The following is an 11,996-nucleotide window of genomic DNA, read 5'->3' as shown; positions in this document are numbered from 1 at the left end:
TGCATTCAGATGTTTATATCTTTCCTTTTCTCCTTTGCTTTTTGCTTCTCTTCTTTTCACAGCTATTTGTAAAGCCTCCTCAGACAACCATTTTGCTTCTTTGCATTTCTTTCTCTTGAGGATGGTCTTGATCCCTGTCTCCTATACAATGTCACAAACCTCTGGCACTCTATCAGATCTAATCCCTTGAATCTATTTCTCACTTCCACTGTATAATCATAAGGGATTTGATTTTGGACATACCTGAATGGTGCAGTGGTTTTCCCTACTTTCTTCAACTTAAGTCTGAAGTTGGCAATAAAGAGTTCATTATCTGAGTCACAGTCAGTTCCCGGTCTTGTTTTTGCTGACTCTATAGAGCTTCTCCATCTTTGGCTGCAAAGAATATAATCAATCTGATTTTGGTGTTGACCATCCGGTAATGTCCATGTGTAGAGTCTTTTATTGTGTTGTTGGAAGAGGGTGTTTGCTATGACCAGTGCGTTCTCTTGGAAAAACTCTATTAGCCTTTGCCCTGCTTCATTCCATACTCCAAGGCCAAATTTGCCTGTTACTTCAGGTGTTTCTTGACTTCCTACTTTTGCATTCCAGTCCCCTATACTGAAAAGGACATCTTTTGGGGGTGTTAGTTCTAGATCTTGTAGGTCTTCATAGAACCATTTAACTTTTGCTTCTTCAGCATTGCTGGTTGGGGCATAGACTTGGATTACCATAATATTGAATGGTTTGCTTGGAAATAAACTGAGCTCATTCTGTCGTTTTTGAGATTGCATCCAAGCACTACCTTTCAGACTCTTTTGTTGACTATGATGGCTTCTCCATTTCTTCTAAGGGGTTCTTGCCCATAGTAGTAGATATAATGGTCATGTGTGTTAAATTCACCCACTCCAGTCCATTTTAGTTCATTGACTCCTAAAATGTCGACATTAACTCCATCTCCTGTATCAACATTTCCAATATTGTATATTCCCAATATTGTCGTACCCTCTTATCATAACCTCCATCCTTTGCAGACGAGGAATCCAAGGCCAACAGAAACTGGGAACCTACGTAAGGTACTGTAAGCTAGCCAAAGTCACAGCCTACAGTAGAACCCAGAATCTCATGTTCCAACACTGCTCTTGCCTCGATTTTCCATTGCTCTACATTCAAAATTAAGAATGAAATCTAATGAGCGAAAATGAGTTGGAAGTCTCCAAATTAGTCACAATTCAGGAAATTGAAAAAGAATCAAACTTACTAATATTGCATAGTTGAAGAAAGTCACACTTTGCAGAGCAAAGAGCTTCAAAAGCTAACTTTCTGACTCAGCTAACTTTCTGAGTTGACTAAGATAAATCCTGCTAATGTAAAATGAAAGACTGAATAATATTCTCCAAAGCTCCTTACCTACTTTGATGCTATGATCCCAGCACTGGGAGAAAGACACTAGACATTTAGCTCAGCATTTGCAATTCAAATGTATCCATCTTCTGTGTCTTCTAATCTTCTCATAAGTTGGTAATAAGTTGCTAAAGAAAGTAGTGGTGAAGTAAAAAGCCAACCTAATCAGCTTAATATTGTCTTCTACCTTAAACTCACTATACCAAAAACGTATAGTTCTAACTGTCTAGCCTGGGCTTCCCTTGTGGCTCAGTGGTAAAGTATCTGCCTGCCAATGCAGGAGATACCCTTTGATCCTTGGGATGGGAAGCTTCCCTGGAGAAGGAAATGTCAACCCTTTTCTTTGCCTGGGCAAAGGAGCCTGGTAGGCTATAGTTCCCTGGGTCTCAAGAGACTCGGACATTAGGATAAACAACAACAGTCTAGGTCAGACCCTCCCCCTTAAGAAAAACAACCAAACTGCCCTCTCACTTGGCCTATTTGTTGTTTTACAGAGAACCATAAGCTTCCCTGCTTCTGGATCTTTGCTGAATACCCTTTATTTCTATCAACTTAAGTCCTGATACTTCCTTCACTTCCTAGTTTGAACCCCAGCTACTCCATACCGCATCTGCCTACTCTTCTACAATATACTTTTTTCTGACCATCTGTTTGATCCTTAGCCACCTGGCACTTGGTCTTGATGAATGTCCTCTGTCTCAAACTAGATCAAAGTCCACTCTCTCCAGGAAATGACTTAGACTATTTCTGTACCTCGTGCAATAGCCTACACATAGCAGGTGCCTACTATATATGTGGTGTTGATCATGATAACAGTGGCTCCCAAGGGTGACAAACGGAGGAAATGATAGAAAATAGGCTACTACGTGGGAGGAGGTGCACCCATGAGGATAGGTGATTGCAAAAACTCACTAGAAACTGGATGAAGGGGGATAAAGAAGAGGATGCCCATCAGGTTATGTAGTACTGGTGCTAGTGGGATCACTCATTATCACTCAATTATACTCTTTCCTTATCTATCACCCTAATCATAATTTAGCAGAATTCACTAAAATCTATACTTATTCTTATACATCCAGATTGTCTTTTGCTTGCTCAAGCACAAGAGGTAAAATAACTTGAACTATCTAGTCTCTCTGCCTCTAAATATCCCCCCAAAATCTCTACACAAATATTTTTAAAGGAACTAAACTACTTTCCCAGGGCAAATTCTTTCCAAGTAACTAAACGCAGCAGCTTTCTATCACTTGAAAGTACTCTGGTCTAGTAGTTCCTAATTCTGACTGGTCAAAGAATCAGTTTGGAAGTTCTTAAAAATCATACATGGATCCCACTGCCTGAAATTCAGATGTAGCCCTTCTCAGGGAGCATATATGTACAATTTGACACGTCCCAGGTAATTTTAATATATGGCATGTTTGAAGAAGACCAGCCTATATCACACAGTTTTGGTCTCTTTGGTTTTCAAGACTATAAATATTCTTTTTGATGATTTTTCCTCCTAATTTTTGCCTTGAAGAAGGAATCCTCATTTAATTACCCAGTTATGAATGTTGGATTAAATCACCTGCTACCACAAAATATTTCCACGAGTTCCTGTGTAGATTTTATTTTTTTCTCAGCTGGCAGATCTCTAAGTTTAAGGAGGTCTTGATCACTACAGACTTGGAAAAATATCACCTGACAATCCCATCCTTCTGCCTTATATATTAGCTATGACTGACACTGAAATGCAAAACTCTGAAGAATATCCTGTTGGGCACTCTGTTGACAGCTGAGTAAAAGTTTTATCTCCAGGCTTTCCTGACTTTAATCTCCCCAAAACATAACTTTCCATTTCAACTGGGGTCCAAAAAGAAACATCAACTAAATAAAGGCTGTAAGAGTGAACCACTGGAGTTGTAAGAGCTTTCTCTGATAATTCTGTCATAATCCTAACCACTCAGAAGCTGTAGAGAGTAGTAACCAAGAGTGCTTTCTTGTCAGGAAGATCTGGTTTCAAATCTCATATATTAGTGACGATCTTAAACAAGTGACTTGACATTTCAATCCCTCACGTCTTCATCTAGAGAACAGATCATTTTATTTAACCCATCTCAGAAAGCTGTCATCAGGACTTAATGGGTAGTCTGTGAAAAGTTGCTGGCATATAATCAACACTCGATGAATGTTATTTTTAGTTTCCTCTGGTAGAAATTCATTGATTTTGTTAAGTTCAGCCAGAATTAGAATCCGAGTGTTTTTAATGTTTGTAACATTATGCAATTTTCCCTAAGTCAAGCTAAGTACACTTTTGCATATGAAATGTCACTATTTATGTGACATAATTTTTATATCACTTAAGCTCTCACAGTTTAATTTATGCAGTACCCCCCATATTTATGGAGAAATAAATTCCAATTTCACAGTTTGCAAGCCTTTCTTCCCCCTCAGTGATTGCAACTCAGAGTTTTAAAGGTAAAACGACAAAAAAATGGCCTTTTATGTATTGACTACTTTGATCAAAGCTTTCACCCAACTGATTTTGAACAAAATGTAACCAAAATTTAGAATACTAAAAATTTCAGTGTGATCATAGAACACTAAAGTTGATCTGAAAAGAGGGTGTTCAAAGTTTCAAACATTTCTAAAATCTGGTCTGTGAACAGCAAACAGAGAAAAAGCATGTACTACCATACTTTAGTGTCTTACTCTGTTTTATATTGAATATCAGTGGACTTTGTATATCAGTTATTCAAAATACCTCCATATGTATATAATACTTATACATTTGGAGACGTACAATTTCTATATCAATTGGTAAAAATATCAGCTTTTGCAGTGTGTGTTTGGTTGTTCCAACTCTTTGTGACCCCATGGACTGTAGACAGCCAGGCTCCTCTGTCTATGGGATTTTCCAGGCAAGAATACTCGAATGGGTTGCCATTCCCTTCTCCAGGGGATCTTCACAACCCAGAGACTGAACCTGTGTCTCTTGTGTCTCTTGCATTGGCAAGCAGGTTCTTTACCACTAACGCCATCTGGGAAGCCCCAAAAGTATCAGCTTGGTTGGAATTATGAATTACATACACATTGAACCATTCCCAATAATTTTTTGTTATAGGCCTATTAATTTAACAAGGCCGTTTTGAAGATGATTCAGTCCTCCACCATGTGTAATTTTATTATCATGGCCAAAAAAATAATTCAAATTATATTTGGATTTTTACCTGAATCTACAATAACATTTACAACAGTGTCAAAGGTTTTGCCTTCAACAGAATCAACTTCCAAATACTTACCTTTATTCTATAAATTGAATGAAATAGTCAAACCATTACTAGAATTAGCTGAATTGCTTTTTCTATTTGAAGCAGCTAATAACATTGAAATAAAATTTGCACCACTTAACATATGCAAAATTCTTCTCTAATGAAATTAACACAGCTCTTTTTGTTTTACTGTTTGCACATGAAAATTAGAGATAAATGAGCTAAATCAACTCAGGCAAACAGCCATTTATTCTAAATAAGAGGGTCTGTTGTATAGTGATGATAGAAGCACTTTCTGCAGCTGTATGTGCTACATCATCTTCTTCATATACAATCTTCTTAACATAACTAGTAGTTACTGAAATAGCTTCTAATGTTCCTTCAGCAGATTTGTGTCTTGGGTTTTCACGTGGTTACTGATATCACCACAGCGCCCCTCGTGGATAATAAATGTCAATAAGCATTCTCTACATGTTTCTCATTCATTATCAGTTACTTAAGAAATTGATATTTTCATTACATTACATTTAAAAGTCATCGAGGCCAAATGGGTCTATTGAAATATTTTTAATAGAAGCATTAACAACAACAACAAAAAAGCACAAATGACCATTTAAACTGAACCTCAGACTTTCAGGGTATCTCACTGGGCACTCCTTTGGCAACTAAACAGAAACTACATTTCCAGGTTTTCACTAATCTAATCTCCTCAAAATTCATTTTCCATTTTTATAGCTTTGAGAAAGAAATGAAAATCAAGTAAGAGTTGAAACAGCAAACCATCTGAGTTGTCAGAACTCTCTTTGATAATTCTGAAATATTAATAGCTCAGACTACCTGGACAACATAAATACTTAGATATAGATTTGTACTGGTTGCCCAAAAAGTTCATTTGTTCTGGGGTTTTTGGTACTGTCATATAGAAATACCTGAACGAAGTTTTTGGACAACTCAACACCATGCCATAAATTACTAAAATCACTACAGCAGATTTATTCAGATTTCTGTCTACACTGGACTGCTCAACCTCTATTTCCCATATACAGTTCATATGTTCATAATGTATAATTTACTCTGTTTCCCAATGGCTCTGCATCCACATGGCTTGAAGGGTTTGTTCATTTTGCATGGTTGGGTCATAGCTCCAACTTGCTGGAAAGCCAAGTAACCAGCAAGGACAGCAAGAACTTCTTCTACCACAACTTAAGACCAGAAGCAGTTAACTCTCCTTATCTACTCAGGTTCAGGAGGGCTTGTCTTTATCAGGGAGCCTGCTGTCACTGAAAGGGAGATGTCCTGGAAAGGGCTGGAAAAAAAGCAGCATAGCACCATGTGATCTTTCAGACTTAATCACAATCTAAAGGGAAAACTCTCTTCCCTGCAAATGTATCTCACATGCTACTGAATGAGACTGTGATAGAACTCAAGCTGGTTTATTTTTAATATACCATTGATGATAATGCTTTGTTAAAAAAAATAAATACTGGATAAATGTTAAACCAGACAAAATGCAAAGACATAAGGCATAAATTAGGACTGCCCCGAGGAAACAAGAATATATGGTAACCTTACCCTTTACACACACATTTTGTCATAGCTCTATATAGCAGCACAGGCCTACAAAGGAAAATTGCCAATTTCCTCATGCCAAGCAGAGACACAAATCAGATTCAACCTTTGATTAATTAGTTAAATAGACAAACATCCTTAGAATCAACCTTCCTTCCTTCCCTAATTTTTATCCTGACTCAGAAATAAAGTTAACAGAGTGTCCTAAAATCTTAATTTTAATACTACTTGGATCTATGGTAGTCATTAAGAGAAATGGGATGAAATCAAGTTTTTTGTTCTGCTTATGTGTGCATGTTTCCATAGGGTTAAACAGTTTTCCCAATCTAAATTTTTTAAATTCCCTTCAGTAATAGTCTTGGAAACTAACTTAGTTCATTCAATGTATTGTGAGAAGAAAAGTTCCTTGTGAGAAATGTTTGTTTTACAGAAAGAAACTCCATCTCATAACAAGAAGAAATCATAAAAATACACTCATACTTGTTCTTTAGTGCACCCAAATTACTGGAAGACTCTCTTAACTTACTCTGATTCTTTGAAGGGAGAATTATTTTTTAAAATAACCTATAGGAAAACATTGTTTGTCATTAAGAAGAAAATATAGTAATATCCCATTAATATGTCAATGTGATGTTCACATGATATTTTCCAGATGAGTAAGGATAACTATTTATGTGTCTAAATCTCAATCACTTCATGGCATTATAAAATAAATACACCAAACATAATTCAAGTGTCTCTTAATGGCACAAGATGACCATTCTGTTGTATTTAGTCACAAAGTTTATTCCTAAAATAATAACTCAAGCAATTTAGTGTCATATTTTTTTCTGTAAAGTTATTTCTCAGTTGATGCTAACCTTTCTTTACCACTATTATTTCTGAAGTACTAGGATTCCATTTCATGATATCTGGTTAGGCTCTAGGGTTAACACTTTGTTGTTTCAATGAAAAGAACTGCATGGTTTTTATAGCAGGTGACCTGTCCATTCTTTAACTTCTTATGTGTTCCCAGCTTTGTCGTTGCTAATTACTGTCCTAAATCTGACCTTCAGCTACATGGAAAGCTATGGTACCAGTAAATTTCACACAATGGTCTCTTTATAACATGTTTATTCCTATGGAGAAATGGAACTAGCGTGTATTCTACATCTTACTGTTAGAGTTTTTGTATTCATTATCTAATCCAAAACTCCATGTGAAAAGTTTGTGGTAACTTTTTAAAGACAGACCATTTGCTGGTAGTGCTGGGGTTCACACTCACGTCAGGCAGACCCCAGGCCAGTTTTTCTTCCTCTAGGTCATGCTACTCCACCCAGCTGATTTCTCAATTCTGTTTTCTATAACCCTTTGAAATCCTATAGGCAAGAAATCAGATAAGAAAGTTCTAGGTCAAGAAAAAAATCTTAAATTTCCATCAGGTTGAAAGATATTATGATAACTAATGTATTTAATACTTTTGAAATCAGATTTATTAAAAGTGAAAAAGCTCTTTCCAGGCTGACCTTTCAAGGAGATTAGGGCCTTCTTGATTTCCTAACTAATTGAAATGCTGGCAGGAATGGTTTGGGTTATGATTTTGGTTTTGGCTTGGCATATACAGAGAACGGACTATTCTAAGATCCCCAGAGGCCCAGAGAGGGCAACAATTAGAAGGGCCACTTTGAAATGGCCCCAAGCTGCTGTCCCATTATTAGCCATCCTGGAATGAACAGCCAAAGCTCACTTGGCCAAGTAGCATGAGCAGACGATCTACCTGATGACGGAGGAGCAGCTGACACTTCCAGGGATAGATGGGCATAATTAATGGCCATGATGGCAGCAGCCCAGGAGTTGGGTCAAGCCAGGTCCCTGATACCCATGGATACCACCTCGTATTGGGCCACATTTTGAATCATACTTTCCCAAGCACCCTTTGATTTCATGGAACATGACCCCTAAATTAAAAGACTGCATCACCCTAAAACACTTTAGATTCTTAGTTTAGTTTATATGCTAGGCAAGACAAATGCAAAAGTAGAGTCAGGGTTTTGAGGCCTGCGAGGGACATTCTTCCTGGAGAACAAGGCTATTTTAATTGTGCACCATTTGTTTCATTTCTGTAATAAATCTTCAGATGTTATTCCTGCACATTCTATTTGGAGAGGATATATTTCTCTTATACGGTACAATTTTACTTCAGTCAAATAAGGAGTTATAACTGGGAGTTCTGGTTAAATAAATAAAAATATATGCCTTTTAAATGTTATTATATACATCAGTATTTGAATTGCAATAGACTTGAATTCTTCATCTGAGAAGCCAGTCTAAATCTTACACAAATAAAATCTATGGAACTCTAAAACAGAGCATTTAAATACTGTCTCCTATTTGTGTGTACTTTGCAGTTTTCAAATACTTTGATAATCATTTCATACTTATTTTATGGAAATATATGGAAAGAAGTATATTTTAGAAATGGAGGGGAAAAGTCAACAACTCTCCAAGAAGTTAGACAGCAAATCACTCTCGGTGACTACTGGGTTGCCATGCCCTCCTCCAGGGGAATCTTCCAACCCAGGGATCAAACCTGGGTCTCCTTCATTGCAGGCAGATTCTTTCCATCTGAGGCATCAGGGAAGCATTGGGAATCAGTGCTCCTCTAAAACGGATATTTTTGCTGTATGCAGCCAAGCAGCTTCACCTAAAATAGGGCAGACTGCCACAAACACTCAGGAGACAGTAAAATTCTTCTGGCATGTTATTACGATAAATCCCTTGGGGGACTTCCCTGGTGGTCCAGTGGCTAAGAATCTGCCCTCCAATACAGGGGATGCAGGCTTGATCCCTGATCTGGGAACTTAGTTCCCACATGCCACTGGGCAACCAGAGAAAGCCTGTGAACTGCAATGAAGACCTAGTGGGATCAAAAAATAGTAACAATAAAAGATTCCCTGGGAATTGACCAGTCATAAACAACCACATATCAGACATGTAAGGATCAAATTAAAGTGGCTACAAGTCCCATCTCTCATTCTTATTTTTTTTCCCTAATAAACAAGATGTTGTCAACTCATTAGCCCTGAAGTAGCCCTGAAGCTTGAGATCTCATGAGTACAAACTGATTTAATGCATCTTTCATCATTTATAGTACAAATACTTTCAAGAGGTAAAGGAGGCATAGAGGCATCAGGATGAATTAAAATTAAGAGAGGTTAGTTAAAAAATCACCTAGGAAGACCCAAAAAGGATGGAACTAAGGATGTATAAGTTTTGAGGTTTTCAGCGATAGAGAATACAGATTGGTCAGATGAACAACCAATAATCCCATGTAATAATAAGTGTAGGGTAGCCCTCTAGGTAAGGCTTCCCTTGTGGCTCAGAGGTAAAGAATCTGCATGCCACTGCAGGAGATGCAAATTCAATCCCTAGGTCATGAAGACCCCTGGAGGAAGAAACAGCAACCCACTCCAGTATCCTTGCCTGGAGAACCCCCATGGACAGGAGCCTAGTGTACCATTGTCCATATGGTTGCAAAGAGTCAGACATGACTTAGAGACTGAAAAACAACAGTCCCTCTATGTAACCATTCATCACAGAAGGAAACTCCGTAAGAGAACTCTAAAAGAACAGAGAAGGATCAAAGGTAGAGCATTAAAAGACAGTTTCTTTCTCTCTTTTTTTTTTTTTTTTAAATTTTGTTTTTCTTGGCCATACCACTTGTGGGATCTTAGTTCCTCAACCAAGATCAAACTGATGCCCCCTGCCTTGGAAGAGAGGAGTCTTACCCTCTGGAACACCAAGGATGACCCCAAAAGATAGTTTAAAACAAACCTCTACTTTGTATCCCTCTAGGGAGGGTTTGGCCTCCAAGTATACTGAAAGCAGAATTTTCACACATAATTAATTAGAGAAGACCTGTATCACAGTAGGACTGTACCAAGAAATATCTTTGATACCTCCTAAAACTATTTTCTTTGCTTTGCCAACATGTGTCACTGATCTGATTATGCTGGGGAATAACATGAAATTGCACTATGCTGTTTTAAGCAGCTGTGAATATTATTTAAACAACAAGCTGTTGGCTAATGCCAAACCAAATGCACCATGGTCAGAGCTGTGACAGCTCCACAACCACAAATGCTGCAAATAAAAATGTAATATTATACCCAACATGCCTGTGACCAAGTGTGCACTTCTCTACCAAGTATTTTTCCAACCAATTGAAGAGCAAAGTCAACTGGAAGAGATTCATACTTGAAAAGGCACACATATCCGGGGAGTAATGGAATGTGTACTGAGAGACCACTAGCCTTTGGGAAAAGTGCAACCTCCTTAGAAAGACTTCAAAAGACCTCCCCAACTTCTTACCTTCTTCTCTTTCTTGCATCAGGCTTCCTTCCACTTTCTATAGTACAGTCATTTGATTTGTTGCAATTTTTTGAACTAGTAATATTTAAATTATGCCTGGAAGAGGCCACTTCCTTCTTCTAACATCATTCTTTACTTGGCCAAATCCTAGTCATCCTCAGGTCTCAGCTTGGTCATCCTTTGTTCAGGGAAGCCTTTACCAACATCTACAAGGTCCCTTTATCGCTCAGAGAAAAATCCTCATCTCATTTCCTTATAATGTCAGTTTTGGATTTTCTTGACTAGATGTAAGGCATATGATGGCAAGGACCAAGTCTGTATTATTTTCTACTATCAGTCCCTGTGATCAGTACACTTCTTAACATGTACTCGGCATGACAAAAATTATTCATTGAATTGATTGATTTTAACTGAGAACCTAGTAGGCTGGCAGACATCATTCTAGGAGCATCATCACAATAATACAGTCAATGACCCCTGTCACATAAAGCTTAAATGCCAGTCGGGACAGCAGACAATGAACACAGGAAGACGGTAAATGATAAGGAATGTTAAAAGGTTGGGGGTACTATGAGGAAAAGATAAAGCAGAGTAAGGGGGAGTAGGAGTGTCCAAGGGAAAGAGGTTGCAACCTTAAAAAAGATGACCCAGAAGGCCTCTGTGAGAAGGTGGCCTTGTGAACAGATCTGACAAGGTGGTGAGGAAGTAAACCAAACACATCACAGAATGTTCTGGACAAAGTAAATGGCCTGCCTTCTCTAGGATAACTTACGCTACTGCATTTCCTCTTCTACAGGACAGGGACACAATCTGGCCTTTCTTTCTGACTCCGCTTGACTGCCAAGGGTACAGGAAAGACCCAGTTTAATTAAAATATATCATTTCTCCTCTCCCTAAGCTGAGAATCTTAGAAGCAGAGGAACAGCTTTAGGAATCTTAAAGTCTTCTTTTTTTGCACAGTCCTTTGTTCAGTAATACACTTACTTAAGCACAATACAGGGGCAGCGGCCGAGAGGAGCAACCCCATGTCCAAGGAGCGGCGGCTGCATGGGCACAGGAAGGCCGAGAGGAGCTACTCCACTTTCAAGGTCAGGAGGGGCAGCCATGAGGAGATATGCTTCACCCAAGGTAAGGAGCAGCAGCTGCACTTTGCTGGAGCAGCCGTGAAGAGATATCCCATGAACAAGGTAAGAGAAACCCAGGTAAGAAGGTAGGTGTTGCGAGAGGGCATCAGAGGGCAGACACACTGAAACCATAATCACAGAAAACTAGTCAATCTAACAGACCACAGCCTTGTCTAACTCAATGAAATGAAGCCATGCGGTGTGGGGCCACCCAAGACAGGCGGGTCATGGTGGAGAGGACTGACAGAATGTGGTCCACTGGAGAAGGGAATGGCAAACCACTTCAGTATTCTTGCCTTGAGAACCCCATGAACAGTAT

This window comes from Bison bison, unplaced genomic scaffold (genome assembly GCF_000754665.1).
Source record: "Bison bison bison isolate TAMUID 2011002044 unplaced genomic scaffold, Bison_UMD1.0 scf7180017864376, whole genome shotgun sequence".
Lineage (NCBI taxonomy): Eukaryota > Metazoa > Chordata > Mammalia > Artiodactyla > Bovidae > Bison > Bison bison.
This window is presented reverse-complemented; position numbering follows the sequence as displayed.